This window comes from Chenopodium quinoa, unplaced genomic scaffold (assembly GCF_001683475.1).
Source record: "Chenopodium quinoa cultivar QQ74 unplaced genomic scaffold, ASM168347v1, whole genome shotgun sequence".
NCBI lineage: Eukaryota > Viridiplantae > Streptophyta > Magnoliopsida > Caryophyllales > Amaranthaceae > Chenopodium > Chenopodium quinoa.
In genome coordinates this window covers 3430772-3449107 of record NW_018743389.1, presented here as the reverse complement: position 1 = coordinate 3449107, position 18336 = coordinate 3430772, and the positions used below count along the sequence as shown (strand labels likewise).

At 31.5% G+C, this 18336-nt stretch overlaps 1 long non-coding RNA gene across 2 annotated transcripts; it reads right to left on the bottom strand.

Annotated features, from left to right (window-relative positions):
* Positions 1–2011: 2011 nt before the first annotated feature.
* Positions 2012–17140, bottom strand: LOC110738436. 2 transcript variants are annotated; one of them, XR_002514609.1, is made up of 6 exons: positions 16956–17140; positions 15882–15962; positions 10934–10989; positions 3104–3159; positions 2346–2393; positions 2012–2203 (listed from the first exon to the last, which is right to left on the bottom strand). It is a non-coding gene; the product is annotated as an uncharacterized LOC110738436 (long non-coding RNA). The 2 variants fall into 2 exon arrangements; XR_002514610.1 differs by lacking the exons at positions 2012–2203; positions 2346–2393; positions 3104–3159 and adding exons at positions 9154–9715; positions 9995–10042.
* Positions 17141–18336: the final 1196 nt, after the last annotated feature.

Sequence of the window (18336 nt, the reverse complement as noted above, 5' to 3'; positions counted from 1 at the left end):
TTTGTCTTAACTCGGAATTGGGCTTATTATATAACGTTTTGAAAGCTCTTTGAAAGGACTATCCAACTGTATAGGCATGAAGTGATATTGGTGGTTGAATATTCTAGTTGGCTCGGTTTTTAACAATGTAAGATCCTTTTGATCAAATCATTGCATTTGACGCATTTAGGTCCGTTATTAATCAAGATTAAATATGTATGAACACGTTTTAGGCCTAATTAGTAATCGGAATAGACTCTAAGATAATTTGGTATTAAATACGGGTTCTTCATATTGCATTTTGGATTCCATAAATACTTCAACTTTGATCTAGCATGAAGAACGAGTTTTTGTAACATCATCGCACTTTCCGTCGGGATAGAAGGTCAAAAGTAGGTGTCTACATTATTCATTTGGGAGATATCTTAGTTATTGTTTGGAAACGGGATGGTTTTGTTTGATATGTTTCATGTTAGTACCATAAAATAAACCCCATGTCTCATACAAGCTTTATGTATTTGTGTTAGGTGTTAGGGGTTGAGGTGTTATCAGTGGTCCAAATCAAGTTCACATGTTGTCAGCAGATGCTTGACCAAACTAGTTAACATTTGTTGGAGGACAAGGATAAGTGCACTGGCACGGTAATCAACATACTAGAACTGACTGGTACTTTCTTAAAATATTTATTTTTTATTTGAGCAAGTGGTTGAGGCTGTTGGTAAGTTGACATTTTAGGAAATTAAGACAAAAAAGAGTGGAACATATATACTTTTTTCTCCCAATTTTATAGAAGTTAAGAGTTTCTTCAATGAAGATTGAATATGATTAGAAGATTTGAGCAACAATGGGCGAATTTGTAAGTACTTTCTTCTAACTAATATTTTATCAATGTTGCTTCTAAATTCGCACCACTCACTCTCGAGTTGTAGGATGCATTTAAAAGGCTATTTTTAACTTAATCGATTCATAAATCTTTCTTAATTTAGCCGTATTGAGTGCCTGAGTTACTGGATCTTTTCATTTAATTGTGTATTACTTATTCACATAATTATATAATTTGTGACATCCTAGGCTATTTTTTTTTTGTTCCTTTTTTTTCTGCAGGGAGTAAATAGAGTATGTCTGCAGGGAGTAAATAGAGTATGGAAGGAAGAAGAAGTAGATAGCGAGTAAGAAGAAGAAGAATGTGATGATATAGATCAATTTGAATTTGATTTAGCTTCTCCATTGTCATTACTTGTTTGAATTTTTCTTCTTTCTATTTATTAGCTTGACTATTATTAATAGTGATATGCTCTTAATCAACAGGCTATTAAGATGTATTTGATGTAGAAAAAATGTTGATATTAAATTGTTTTTTATTTATTTATTTTTGTTTATTTCACTAGTTTGGAATTATTTATTAAATGCTTATTACTGTATATGTTTTGTGTTCAACAATTTTCTATTATAACAACTTCATAAGAATACAACAATACCTCTCTATTCCTTTAACTTATCATAGCGACATATAATTAATCAAAGTAAGAAAAAAAATTCGTTAATTCATTTTAGTTTGTTTAATTTATAGGTAACAATTTCTATATGATATTTGGCAACAATTTTGTGTTATTACTAGCAAATACAACAGGTGAAAAGGTTGTTACATATTATGACATAAGATGACAATTTTGAGTTGTTGCTAAAGGTTGCAACAATTGTTTTTTGTTGCCTTTGAAAAAGTGTTGCCTTAGGTGTTATTTTACCTTGGGTTTTAGAATTGTTGCTTTTGGATAAAAATGTATTTCCTTAAGAATAGACAACTGGGCCATAAACTACGCCTCATATGTAACACACTAGAAATTCCTTTTCTTTAAAATACCCATTTTGCCCTTTTTAAAATACGAAAAAGGAAAATCTAGGACATTACCTCCACCGTGAAAACGGTTAAGGCAAATATCAAAGACACACAGCATAAGACTATCTTTTAAAAACTCAAATGAAATAAAGTTTAATAAAATCAAATCAAATTTTAAAACCAACTTACACTACAACAATAACTTGGAACCATTAAAGGCCCTTTTAAAACCAAAGTAATATAAACATTAACTAATGTTAGTGTCCACAATTACATAAATAATTCAATACAATAAATAACAAATAAAGAAACATGTAACCCTCTTCGCTCAAACCCATCATGCTTGATATGTTTCATCACCTAAAACCTTCTCTCTACTTGTCCCCACTACTCGCCATTAGAAATGGGTCGTCGTAGGCCAAGGTAAAGACAAGGACAAACAAACATGCAAACACACAATTAGCAATGCTGAGTACATAAGCGTAAAAAACACACTAACATGCTTTCATCCTATCAACACACAACTTACCGGGAGCTAACCGGGTAGGCAAATAACACATGAAAGTGACTGGACGTCCTGCGCAAAATAATAAATAAAAAGGAAAATACAGCGTCATGTACTCCCAGTAGAAGTTATGGTCAAATATAAAGTCGCATAATTCCCCCTATACGTTCATACTCAAGGTATATACGTTCCAAGAATTTTGGTGTGTAATCTCTTTCACTTTACGTTGTTTACATATTATTAGAATTGGTGATTACTCTCAAACCATAATACAATCAATCATAATAAATCATTCAAGAAATCAAACATACCAATTTAATTCTTGAATAATTAGTGACCACATAAATTTAATAGTTGAACCCTTTTTAATCTACCTCAGTGTCAAAGACATCTTAAGTGCATATAAGCACCGCAATTTAATTCATTCCTATGTACTAAGACACTTAAAAAGCTCCTTCCTCGTGCTTATATAGAATCAATAAAAATTATATGAATCATAATAAAATTCCCTTTTCATATTCCAAACCAAATTAAACATTTAGTTTAATTAAACATGCTCTCTAACATGCCAATAATAAAAGTGTGGTTCATAACCAACATGCCAACATAATTAATTCCAATCACCAATTCACCTTAAATAATCCATACATCACAAATCATTCACCAACATCAATCCAATCACAAATTCCAATCAACACCTATCATGATACTACTTGGAATTAATTCATCAAATTCCAGCATGCTTCTACATATTCACATAATTGCTAAGTACGCGAACGTACCTCAAATCATCTTTCCAACTAGCCACAATTCTAGAAATTACTCAGCTTAAAGTCTCCTACAATACCAAATTCATAAACTCAATTACTCCCTTGTTTACACAAATTTCCATCAACTTTTAAACACTTTAAAACATCTCCAATAAGCTGAAATTTTGGTTTAAAACCTTTAAAACTCTTTCTTTAAGTGGGTAATTAAAACCACAAAGTAAAAACTCATTCATGGTGTTTATATAAAAATTCCATCACACTTTTTAAGGTTTAAACCTCTCAAATAAATCTGAAAATTATATTAAAACATTAAACCTTCGTTAAAAATCAAAAACTGTCCGAAAACCATATTTAGAGGCTGAATTTGGCCACGATAAGGTGGTACTCACTACCATTTGGTAGTGAGTTTTGATTAAAATGTTGTTTATACACGAAAAGCACTATTTTTTTGTAAAAATCGGACGAGTTAGAATCTAAACGTGATTAAAACGTTAAAATTAAAAATAAAGGGGAAGGGAAAAATTAAGGAGAAAAAAAAATAAGAGGAGAGAGAGAATTTACCTTTGGGTTTACTCCACCTTAGGCATATGATGGGTATTTATTCCCTCTCTCATAACCTCCTACGTACTTACTACCCTTAATAATCCCTTTCCTACTCAAATTAGGATTCCTAATCAAACTAGGATTTTGACTTTTTTTAAAACTTTGACTTTTAAAAATTATCTTTTTATAAAATAATATGCCCCAATATTTTTAAATCATAAAATAATATATTTTCAAGATTATTTAATAATTAAAAATACACTTTTAATAAAAATCACTCTTTTTAAATTAATGAAAAAACCTAAATAATTCATTTCGAATTATTTAAATACTTTTAAGAAAATACTTATTTAAATTAAAATACGTATAAAAATACGGGGTATTACAGTCTACCCCCCTTAAAAGAAGTTTCATCCCCGAAACTTAGGTACAAAAACTTTAAAAACTTTTTTAAAAGACATATAAATACTTAAAGTCTTAAAAATTTTCCTTAATACTTTTAGTTGCTGTGCTTTTTGTGACTCATACTTTCTATTTCTTTTACTCATTTCTACACAAACTTACATGTAAAATAACGAACTTTCTAACAACTTACACAATATAGTGTGTAAAATAACAACTCAACTCATAAACTTACACAAAACATTGTGTAAAATATTAAACTAATTAACAAACTCACACTATTAGTGTAAGATTCATCCTTGCTAATAAACTTACACATCCTAGTGTGTAAAATCATCAAACTTAACAACAAAATCAGTGTAAAACTGATGAAAAAGCACTTAAAATGCCAAAATTAAGGAAAAGAAGTGCATAATTCGATCGCACTCTACCCCCTTAAAGAAAACGAGTTACGCCCCCGTAACTCCACTTAACTCAACTTTAGAAGTAATGTACTTCTTTTCCATTCCATCCTTGGTAAAATCATAATACTTCTTTATAATCATTCCTCTTAACTCAATAGTTTCCTTTGCAACTCATACCTTTAGTCAGGAATCTGTTCTTTTACAATGACTTATGAAAAATAAATGTTGTACTTTACCAAGGTCCAATGATAAGGCTAAATTATTCGTCACTTTACCAATTCTATGCAAACTCATATATATATATATATATATATATATATATATATATATATATATATATATATATATATATATATATATATATATATATACTTTGGCTCATCTTTTCTTTCTTATCAAAATTCATCCTTGGCTCATCTTTTCTTTCTTATCAAAATTCATCCTTTGTTTCATTGGTTAGACTTTCAATAACACTTGTCCCTTGTTTAACTTGCATCACTCAAATCCATCTTGAATAATTTTCACTTGCTTCTCTTTCACTTGTTTGAGTTCGTAAAACGGTCATCTCACTTATGTTCCTTAACATAGTGAACTTTCATGGTTGTTTCTATACAAAACCTCAAAAATATGTTTATGCCAATGCTAGCTTGAATGGTGACTTTGTGTTTGTTTTCAGTCCAAGCTATCTTTACATTCTTTTCAAAATTGAGTACACATGCTCTCTGCATAACCTCTAATGTCAAATATTTCTTTTTTTTTTTTTTTTGTCCATTTACCACTTGGTGGTTGTTGTAATCGTCCTCAATGTATTACCAAAGTTCTCCTTTATACCTTCCAGGATCTTCAAAGAAACTTGGAATCTCTACCTGACATGATATTTATAGGAACTCCATATAGTCTCATAACGAATTTGATGTAAGCCTTCGCAAGTTACTCCATCCTCCAAGTCTTCTTCATTGGTTCTATACATCGCAGACTTAAACAATCTATCCATCATAATCCAAATCATATCACTTTCATTCAACACCATCAATACACCTTAACCAAATCCTTATAAAACTTGTTTTTTTTCCTAGATAGGGTGTATTGCGCCTTTCTTCCATTAGTTTTCCTTTCAACCTTTTACTCTTACAAAATATATTCAAGCTTTTATCTCTATGAATATTAAAATCAATCAACCTTTCACAAATTGATCATACTTTGCATTCTTTACTTGATTTTCCTTCATCTCCTCGAACATTGTTGGTCTCATACTCTAGTTGAACCACATGTTCTTTACTTATTCTTTTTCCAACAATTTCGAGGATGTTAACCTCCTTATTTTCCATTCACTTTGCCGAGTATCACCAAAGTATCCATCTTTTACATTGCTTCCCTTTCAACAATATTGAATGTCTTGACCATGGTCCTTTATCAACTCCAATCATTATTTCTTTGTTACATACTCAAATCCTTATGTGTGAAATTCTACCTCAAACTTTACACTTCACTCAAATAATCATGTTTTCCAAAAATCATTTCACACTTATTACTCCCCCAAGAACTTCCAATTACTCATAGAACTTGCATATAGTCTCTTCTCTCTCAACATCAACCAGCTTTATATTGCATGGTCTTTCATTTCTCATTTATCATTTGATTCCTTAAGTCCACAGAAAATATAGGTGCTTCATTAACCCTAAAGGCAAAAATAAAACTCAAAACGTCCAAATCTTATCATAAATGCCAATTTCGAAATGTCCTCTTTCGAATATTCTTACTTAGTAATTCTTATCCTCAAGTCTAACCTCGAAAATATAGTTGCCCCTTCGATTAATCAAACAAATTCTTCACTCCAAATCAAAAGATAGTTATTTATCATTGTCACCTTGATCAATCCTCCCATAGGAACTTTACAAACACTTTATCCTTCTTTTTTTATAATTACATGCACTCTCCAAGGCGATGTAACCTTCTTTCAACGACCTTGCAATTAAACCCTTTAACTCTTTTAGCAATACCATAATATCCTTTCTCCACACACAACAGTGTACTTATCTTACCTCCAACTTTACTCAACCTTTATATCCAGTGCTTACATTTCTCCATAAAAACCATCACCTTTCCTCCAGCATTCCTTGAATAAATCTCTTATGATTCACAATTAAACTCAACTTCAATTACCTCATATAAAATCCATACTTAAATTATGTCAATATTTTGCAATCAACTCCATAAATCTTGCCATAGATTCAGTTCTTTATGACCTTCTCATATCCAAAGCTTTATAACATTAATGCTTCCCAATATACTATTTCTTGATAATTCAAAATTCCTTAACTTTCAAGAGTTACTCAAGCCACCTTCATGCTTCTTCTCATTTCCAAAATATTCCCTCAAAATATCCTTAGTCATCCTGTTAGCCTTTCATCAACCTTCTTTCTCGTTTTGATTCCTTACCTTTAAACTTAGTTACACTTTTCCTTCAACGAATACATGAATTGTTATTCATACAATCCAATCAAACTCCCAATCAAAGACTTGATATCTTGACAACTACCATTGAAACTCATAGTTCACCATCCTTAAACTCATTCCTTGGGCTTCTAAGCAATACCACTACCTTAAAAACCTCAAAGATCTTAACAACTTGGAGTACTACTCCAAAGCAAGCAATCTTTCCATTTCAACTATAAACTTCACTACCTTTTCCTTTTAATTGTATGAAAGACTGGTAGAACTTATTTCGGGTTTGTTATCTCAAACGTCTTTCAAAGAAGATTGGGTGTATTCACGATTACCCGTTCCCATTGACATGTAAAAAAAAATAACTTCTTCCGCTACTTACCATATAAACTTTCATTGACTCTCAAATTCTCAAGACACAAATTGTCTATAAACAACTTGCATAGCTCTTTAACTCACCTTTCGAAAACTTTGGGAATCGATCTCCCTTTGGTATATAGGTAGTTTTCACTTTTCTACACTATCTTAAGTTGTTACACGTTTCCACCATGGGATATTGATGAATATATCATTCTTGCAAGTTATCAAGCCTACCTTACTACTTTTCTTATACCATTTCCAATACTGGAATTATTTCTTGTCACCATACTTTCTTGATGATAAAACTAGTTGCTATATACTTAGGTTGGGTCAAAACACTTAGCTTCTTCTTATTCTACTCAACTAACACCAACCAATAAGCTCAATCAAGACACAATTATTATTTAATTCGAATTAAGGTTTGAGGTAATATTTATGTCCTCATTCTCGATAATTCGAATGCATAAAATCTTGATTGATTTTCAACCATATTTCATATGATTAAAAAACAATTTAAAAATAAAAATATCCTCATGGACTGCTACTCGAAAAGAAAGAAGAAATGAGTAGCCACTTGGAAAAACAATTAAAATATATAAGGTTGTTGAAGAACTCTAAAAGAGTAGGTGAATAAATATAAGAGTTCTCCCCAAATGGTAGCATTTCTACATATAATGACCTTTATAGAACATAATCATTCTCTTAGCTCGAGGTTAAATAACCAACATTCATAACTTCAACATAACATGTGAAAATATCTTCAACGTTCTACAAGTCGAAAGTCCTCAATATTTCCATAGAATCATAAATTCTCAAGACTCCAATGATTTATTAAATTAATATGCTCAATCCTCCATCTCAGAATAGATAATCATGGTCATCGAGAATTATAAATCATTAAGTGCACAATTTCAAACTCCAACTGATTCGAATTGAGTATCCCTTAGCTCATATACTAACTTTCATCATTACTCATCTCTATACAATTTTCATGCTCATCTCTTATGGGCTCTTGTTCAATCTCGATCCCAACTCAAACTCGTGCTCAAAGACAAAACATATTCCTCAAAATGGATATAAGATCACAAATTTCCCCAATTACAAGCTCTTTAACCATTAATATCGATCTCTTCATTCTTATACCTTAGTGTCTCAATAGAAAAGTGAACAAAACTAAAGTACTCATTCTTAATAACTAGGCAAGGTGTCACAACAACAAACTATCCCAAAACACAATACTCGCAACTATGTGATAGTGTGCATCCCATTATTTCTTTCAAAATATTCATCTCAAATAAGAATAATGAAGAAACCCATACTAACATAGGAAATTGATTCTCATAATCCTTTAACATTCCTCAAAATTCTCATAAAAGAAACTCACTTGGTTTAGCTTCAAGGATCTTGCAAGATAACGAGCGTAACTAACAATAGAAAACCCTTTCCAAAACAATATAATACAGTTCGTACAAAAATTTAAGTTTGGTGTTCAATCATACAATCTTGATATCTCACATATAATAATAATTCACATATTACATGCTTTCATCACTTAACACTTAGTCATACAACATGCTTGAACACCTTATAAAATATATATATATGCACATAGGAAAGAAATTAAATTCTAGCCTATATGCCCTTCCTTTTCCTACCCAATCTCACCACATGCTTTTAAAGCGATTAACACATAATTACATACCTTAATTCCTTGCTTTCCTGTAAAATGAACAAACTAAAAATATTTTTGACTCCTCTTTTAAAATTAATTTTCAAAAATAAGCCCGAAAAAAGACCAAAATATTCGGCCACATTACAAAAAAATTCGGACACCCTAAATCAAAAAAAAAAAAAAAAACGGATGTCCAAGAAAAAAAAATTCGGATTTTTCTAAAATAAATAAATAAATAAATTTTCGGTTATCCAAAAATTAAAATAAGTGAAAATAACTCTCTTTTTAAAATACTTAATTAAATAACACTTGGCCAAGTTGAAAACAAAACATTTTAACACACGTTTTTGGTTTTAGTAGTAATAAAAAATCTCAAACCAAAGCTCCTAGATACCACTTTGTAACACACTAGAAATTCCTTTTCTTTAAAATACCCATTTTGCCCTTTTTAAAATACGAAAAAGGAAAATCTAGGACATTACCTCCACCGTGAAAACGGTTAAGGCAAATATCAAAGACACACAGCATAAGACTATCTTTTAAAAACTCAAATGAAATAAAGTTTAATAAAATCAAATCAAATTTTAAAACCAACTTACACTACAACAATAACTTGGAACCATTAAAGGCCCTTTTAAAACCAAAGTAAATATAAACATTAACTAATGTTAGTGTCCACAATTACATAAATAATTCAATACAATAAATAACAAATAAAGAAACATGTAACCCTCTTCGCTCAAACCCATCATGCTTGATATGCTTCATCACCTAAAAGCTTCTCTCTACTTGTCCCCACTACTCGCCATTAGAAATGGGTCGTCGTATGCCAAGGTAAAGACAAGGCCAAACAAACATGCAAACACACAATCAGCAATGCTGAGTACATAAGCGTAATAAAACACACTAACATGCTTTCATCCTATCAACACACAACTTACCGTGAGCACCTATTTACAAGCATACAAAACATTCAACACCTAACTAGACCAATACCAATGTTCTTTTAATTTTGATTACACATCGAACGGGTTTCCAACCAAATCTCTGCCTCAAATAAATTAAGGTAAACTACACCGGGAGCTAACCGGGTAGGCAAATAACACATGAAAGTGACTGGACGTCCTGCGCAAAATAATAAATAAAAAGGAAAATACAGCGTCCTGTACTCCCAGTAGAAGTTATGGTCAAATATAAAGTCGCATAATTCCCCCTATACGTTCATACTCAAGGTATATACATTCCAAGAATTTTGGTGTGTAATCTCTTTCACTTTACGTTGTTTACATATTATTAGAATTGGTGATTACTCTCAAACCATAATACAATCAATCATAATAAATCATTCAAGAAATCAAACACACCAATTTAATTCTTGAATAATTAGTGACCACATAAATTTAATAGTTGAACCCTTTTTAATCTACCTCAGTATCAAAGACATCTTAAGTGCATATAAGCACCGCAATTTATTATTTTGCGCAAGAAATCAAACATACCAATTTAATTCTTGAATAATTAGTGATCACATAAATTAATAGTTAAACCTTTTTTAATCTACCTCAATGTCAAAGACATCTTAAACGCATAATGCGCCGCAAATCCTATCCATCGGTGTTAGAAACACCTTAAGTGCATATAAGCACCGCAATATAATTCATTCATGTGTACTAAGACACTTAAATAGCTCATTCCTCGTGCTTATAGCATCAATAATTATTATGTGAACCATAATAAAATTCCCTTTTCATATTCCAAACCAAATTAAACATTTAGTTTAATTAAACATGCTCTCTAACATGCCAATAATAAAAGTGTGGTTCATAACCAACATGCCAACATAATTAATTCCAATCACCAATTCACCTTAAATAATCCATACATCACAAATCATTCACCAACATCAATCCAATCACAAATTCCAATCAACACCTATCATGATACTACTTGGAATTAATTCATCAAATTCCAGCATGCTTCTACATATTCACATAATTACTAAGTACGCGAACGTACCTCAAATCATCTTTCCAACTAGCCACAATTCTAGAAATTACTCAGCTTAAAGTCTCCTACAATACCAAATTCATAAACTCAATTACTCTCTTGTTTACACAAATTTCCATCAACTTTTAAACACTTTAAAACATCTCCAATAAGCTGAAATTTTGGTTTAAAACCTTTAAAACTCTTTCTTTAAGTGGGTAATTAAAACCACAAAGTAAAAACTCATTCATGGTGTTTATATAAAAATTCCATCACACTTTTTAAGGTTTAAACCTCTCAAATAAATCTGAAAATTATATTAAAACATTAAACCTTCGTTAAAAATCAAAAACTGTCCGAAAACCATAATTAGAGGCTGAATTTGGCCACGATAAGGTGGTACTCACTACCATTATGTAGTGAGTTTTGATTAAAATGTTGTTTATACACAAAAAACACTATTTTTTTGTAAAAATCGGACGAGTTAGAATCTAAACGTGATTAAAACGTTAAAATTAAAAATAAAGGGGAAGGGAAAAATTAAGGAGAAAAAAAAATAAGAGGAGAGAGAGAATTTACCTTTGGGTTTACTCCACCTTAGGCATATGATGGGTATTTATTCCCTCTCTCATAACCTCCTACGTACTTACTACCCTTAATAATCTCTTTCCTATTCAAACTAGGATTTTGACTTTCTTTAAAACTATGACTTTTAAAAATTATCTTTTTATAAAATAATACGCCCCAATATTTTTAAATCATAAAATAAAATATTTTCAAGATTATTAAATAATTAAAAATACACTTTTAATAAAAATCATTCTATTTTAAATAAATGAAAAACCCTAAATAATTCATTTCGAATTATTTAAATACTTTTAAGAAAATACTTATTTAAATTAAAATACATATAAAAATACGGGGTATTACATCATATGTGTTGCCTTAGCTACAAGGCAACACTTTTTTGGTATTAGGCAATTGTTTTTCACCGTTATCTATGCTTGTGCAATAGAATTCTACTAATCTAGTAAGAGTTGATAATCCAAGTTTTGCCAATCTAAGACAAATGGAGATTAGGAATCTTTGCTAACTTTTCAGGGCACTTATTCAAGCAATTTCGTGTTGAGAATGGTGTTGGGGGTTTGTATATCTTCAATTTGTCTTATTATATATTATTTAGTATGTAATGTGGGTATGTTACAGCACTTACAAGCACCTTCATATTACAATAATCAATGTGGCATTGTTCCTTCAGGAATAACGAGATTAACGCAACTGTAAATGAGATCGTTGTAGGAATGCTTTGAGGACGAGTATTACATATGCTCCATTCTGTTACCTATCTATAGGTACTTAGATTTTGATTATATTTGTAGGTTAGCATTAGTTTGAGACTGATGGTGTTGGTGATTTGGTTGTATTTTTAGGCTAGGAGAGTTGTATAATAGAAAATGGAACTAGATAAGGGTGCTTCAGTGGATGATATACGAAAGAAGATTGCCAAAGGAGAGATAAAAACTAAGGTTGCAAAACAGCTGGAGAAAAAAAGCTATGTTTCTGCTGAAAGGATTCGGTGTCAGAATAGGGATCTGATGCAGATTACTAATAAATATGCTGCTGAACCATTGAAAAAAGTATCCACAAAAGCGACAGAACCGAAAACCTTATCTACAGTTGAGCTTTTTGTTGAGGCAAAGGAAGCTCAAGATGGTAGTCTTAATATAAAAAAAAAAAAATTAAAAAAAAAAAAACAAGCGAGTGAATGGTTTTATCTCCAAAATTTCCAAGGAACTTACTTCTGTGGGAAATTAATGACACTGACAAATTCTTTTTCATTCTAAGGTACTTGTGACTAAACTTGTGATAAGACAAATATGTCTAGTGAAATATTTCAGGGAGCCCGAACTACGAACTGGTATCGGAGTCTGAATCAACCCCATCGGAGTTACACAGCTAGCTAGCAGTAAGGTCAGTAACACCAGGGAGATCACCTTTTTAGGCACTAAAAAATAGATACTGAAAAGGTGGAAATTATGCTTCTCTGAAAAAAATTGTGTGCTTCTCTGATTGTAGTGTTTGAGATTTTTGCTTAAAAGAAAACACTGAACAAAAGTAGGTGTAACTATAGCTTTGTGTTTAAGGTTATGTGCTGTTGTGCTAGTAATCTTATCAATCATTGTTAAAAACCAAAAGAAATTTTGATCTATTTCCAGTTCCAGAATATACACAATAGTAAATTAAATTGGCCATGAATAAGCAAACAAAATTTCTTTTTAAAGTAAACTATATATCCTCAAGAGTAAACGAAATTTCTCCCAAAGTAGATAATTTTTTTTACTGGAAGCTTAGAAATTGCCAACTAGAGTTCAGGGGATGTAGCGCTGTATAATACATAGGTTTGACAGGGGTAGTTGCTGGTTATGCTGTTGATTGTGCAATTGTAGCCATTTGCATGTGTGGAAAATTTGTGCTCGTAGCCGCTTTTTGAATGTGTGTTTGTGCCAAATACTTTCTGAATGTAGTGGGTATAGCGGTATAGCCATATAAAACCTATAAGCTCAAGTGATAGAAAACTATGCGAATGCATAGAGGTGTAAGTTCAAGTCCTTATAGGTTGTATCTTAAAGTAAATAGGAAACACTCTAAAGTAAATAGAAAAATCTTTAAAGTAGTTGAACAAATTTATAATGTAGTATGAACATTTGTGACAGCTTTTAAGATGTTTTTGTTTATTTTATGATTTTTGTTTTACTTTTGAGATGTTTTACTTCTGTTTACTTTAAGTATTTTTTATTTACTTTTGTCAAAAATGATCATACTACATTATAAAATAAAAATAAAAATAAAATTAAAAAAAACCTTAATGTAAACCTATTAACTCAAGTGGTAGAGCACTATACATGTGCATAGAGGTGTAGGTTCGACTCCAACATAGGTTAACTCTACATTCGAATGTTCTTCAAAATTCCTTAAAAGTAAATCAAAATTACACAAAAAGTAAATCAAATTAGCTCTAAGGTATAACCGTATAAGAACAATTAATTGGCTTTAATGATTAATGAATAATGACTATGAAAATTTTGTTATAACATAAGAACTTTGAGTCATTGATGTTTTATATCCTACAAGATGGGTCAAGTTATGAGATAGAAGTACATGTAGCTCAATGTAAAGGTTTTCATGCTAAAAGTAACTAAAAAACAACACCAAAAGTAAATAAAAAAGGAAGTTAAAAAATTCAAGAGTATGTATAATGAGATCATTAAAAGTTATAAATGAGCATAGAAATAGAAGTAAATGAAGCAAACCAAATAACAAAGAAGTATATAGGTTGAGGTTAAACTATTAAAGAATTTCAAATTAAAAGTAAATAGCATTGTATAAAAAGTAAATAGCATTGTACGAAAAGTAAATAGTTTCAGCTAATAAGAGTATATTTTTTCTTGTCTTAGCACTCTAATAAACGATACATATATACTTTGCTAGTTGCATTATCCAATTTTATTTCTCACACGCGTGGGACAGCTGACCAAGATAGTGGCAGCATGCTTTCTTTAATTTGAGGGAGTTTTGCATTGCCTTATATACATTTGAGGGAAATCTAAGTTTCTAACACTCTTCTGTGGCAGCATGCTATCAGCAAGAGGCCTATCTCCACTTAGTGAAAAATCACGCGTAAGAAGACACCCATACAAGTAGGGGTGAACACCGGTCCAGATCCGGACCGGAACCGGGTTGGACCTGAATCGGATTGGACCGGTTTACGCGGACCGGCAATGGACCTGTATCTTCCGGTCCGGTCCGGGTATTTTATGTACACACCTAGCTAGGAGTGACCACCGGTCTAGATCCGGACCGGACCTGAACCGGATTGGATCGTTTTATGCGGACCGGTAATGGACCTAAATCTTCCGGTCCGGTTATTTTATGTACACCTCTACATACAAGTAACAAAGTTAGAACTTGTCAACTTTGCATATTCGAATGATCTCTTAGATGTCAATTAGACCAAGAACAACAGATATGATTATAGAAGCAAGTATGGAATTTGGGATATACTTGAACAAAGGTGTAATCACCATAAGAGTGAATAGTACTACGAAGCACATCACAATGTTGGAGGCTGATGTCTGACAACCAGCCATGTAATTAAAAGCAGAGCTGACAAATCCTTCTTCATATGAGCAAATCTAGCTAGGTGCTATTAAAAGAGGGGATAAATAGCAACAAGTGATAATAAACATGACATTTTGTAGTTAATAATGTTGATATATCCAAAACCTTCACCTGTTCATTTTGATGAACTGGCGTGATGTTTGTTGATCAAAACTCATTTTGAACTGAAAATTACGAAGAATTTCACTAAATCAATTTTGACCTATGTCAAGGAGTCATCTACATTTGTGGCTCTTAGCTACCATTTCTTGGTTTCCATCCACCTCATAGCCTCTTATATCTGCAAATTTCTCCCAAATGCTAGTGCTTCCTAAAAAGGCTGGAAGACATGCTAACTATACAAAAATTAATTTGTATTATGAAAACTCTTCTACTTTTATAGGACCTAAGATATAGTATATATGGGTATAGGCTAATTGGAGAAGCTTACTGCTAGTGCAGTTACACATATAATAGCACCAACTTTGAACCTTTATGTACCTTCAACATGTGGGTAAATCAAAATATCTGTAAAGTAAATCAAAATAACTCAAATCGAAATGAACCTACGTGGGATTCGAACCCACATCTTTGTGTATTTGCCCAATGCTCTACCTATTGAGCTAGTAGGCTATCATGATAAGACTAATTAGCCAACACAATTGATCATTTTCAGTTTCTTTATAAAATTAAATAAAATATTTTAAAGTAAAGAAAGAAAATACCAAAGTAAACAATAAATACTCAAAAGTAAACTAATCTATAGCATTTGTTAAAGCATTCAAATTCTTTTGCAGTTGAAGAAGTTTAGAAGCCATACCCCCACTTTGACAAGTAAGACTAAGACCTGATAATTTCTTCTTCTGAAGCATCTCCGCAAGCTCTCCTTTATATTCACTACCTGTCCCATGGAGTAAGAACCAATAAAAAAAAATGTATGCTCATTCTAATAATGCACCATCGCATAGTTGAGAGTCTTGAGACACAACAGAAAATATCAAAATAAATCTTTGGAATATTGTTGCTGCAGTATACCTCATACCTGTGTGATAAGCACAATATTTCGGCCAAGTAAAGGCCTAACATTGCTATCATAGAATGACAAACACACCACTGGCACACCACTTATCTTCTTTCATACACACGCAACTACAACCAATTCAATGGCACACAACAGCACTCTTGCTCCCAGACTGCAGATAGTCACACCAATCACACAACGCTCAAGCCATAACAAAACTTCGTAATACCCCAACTACTTTTGATCAACCCAAAAACAGCCCCACATAGTTACTCCCCACGCAGCTTAAACAAAACCAAATCACCCTCACCTCAATACCTCATTACAACCTCACACACCCCCAACCCTTTAAACCCTCTACTCTTCTAACCCACGGCAACCCAACAATAAAACAACAACACATATTCACATATTAAGTAAAAAAAACAAAACAAAACATAGAAAAAAAAAAAACAAGAACAAAAAACCAAGACAAAACTAGAAAAGAGAAATGGCTAATCAAGTAAAAACCGCAATTAAAATTAAAGCACATGCAACAATCAAAATTCACAAATCAATCAAACAAAACATAGCAAAAAAAACCCCAATTTTTCGACTATTTAATCTGTTTAAAAAATGCAAAAACACAAATTAATCAAACAAAAAATAGCAAAAAACCCTAAATTCAAACTCGAATTAATTGTAACCAAATCGAGCAAACTTAAACTGAATTGAGAAAATTCAACATACTAATAAATTGAAATTTTCATACCTTAACAGAAAAACGCGAGAAATTGATGAACAAAAGAGAAGAAATCGAACAGCGAAGAAAAAATATCAAAACTTAAAAACGCACAACTAATTAAATCAAAAAGAAAAAAATCCATAACTTACTTGTTCAGATTTAATAGAAGACGAAGATCCAAGAACAAATCAAGGGAATTTGATTTGCGAAGAACAAGAAAAAAATTTGCATCAGAGAATTCAAAGGAAGAGAGAGAAAGCATGAACAAGAGAGAGAAAGCGAAAAAGACACGGTAAAAATGTCTGGGTAGTCATTCGAAGAGACTAATTTCCTATTATTTACCAAAATGTCATTACTAAGTTAAAAACGCGGACAACATCTCGATCGTTGGATCAAATGAATCAAGGGCTCAAATTAGTTTCTAGTTCTTATTAGGAAAAATTGGTAAAAATAATCTCAACTTTCACATATTCGCTTTAAATAATCTCAACTTTAGATTATTACTAGACGGAAGCACGATTTTTTCATCTATTTTTAATTATTTGATTTATTGTATTTAATAATTTAGAAAACAAAAGTTTAATATTTTTTTTTACTATAATTTATAATGAATTTATTAAAAATAAATAAATTGTAAATATGATATTTTTTTCCGTTATATAAAATCTTTAATGTGAAATGATAAATTATTAATAATTTAAATCCTAAATCATTATTCAGTGTTGTACCATATCTTTTATTTCGATAGAATCATCAACCTCGTCCACAACCAACCTACTACATCAATGTATAAAAATGTTAGCCAAACTGAAATTAATATAAATTAAATCTTCACATTTATATAAAATAAATCAATATATTTACTAATAAATGAAAAATTGTTGCGATATAAAATCAAATCTATGCATTGGAATTTTTTCATCATCTTTAAAAATAACCAAAGTCATACATATATTAAGTATATAACATATAATTGTATGCCGTTACATAAACAAATAATTTTTCAGTATCCTAAATAAATACAATGTAACTAATAATAACAAATATAAATTTAAACATAAAAATTTAAAAATTACCCGGACATTGATGACCTAAAACTAACACAAAATTCGCTTGATGGGGTTTTTTATTGATACAAAATTTTGTTTGTGTCGTATGATGTGTCAATTTATAATGGTAGGTGATTAGGGGATTTTTATCCACCAATCACCGTCTGACAAGTGGACCAACCAGGTTCCGCCACGTGTCCTTCACGTAGGCCAATAGGAGCATGCCACGTGTCAATCACAGATACGTCCTCTACGGACCAATCGAGGCACGCCACGTGTCCACCCATGCCAAATGGGAAAACCGGCCAACAAGGCCCAATCCTGTCTAGAGGCCCGGTCAGCCCTAGGTTTACCCTAAACCTAGAGAGTGGCACGCTTCTCAAGACTATAAATACTTAATTAATCCTCATTAAAGAGGAGGGCAAGCAATTAAGAGAGCAATTGATCAAGCAACTAATCTCACCTGAAGAACGGAACAGAA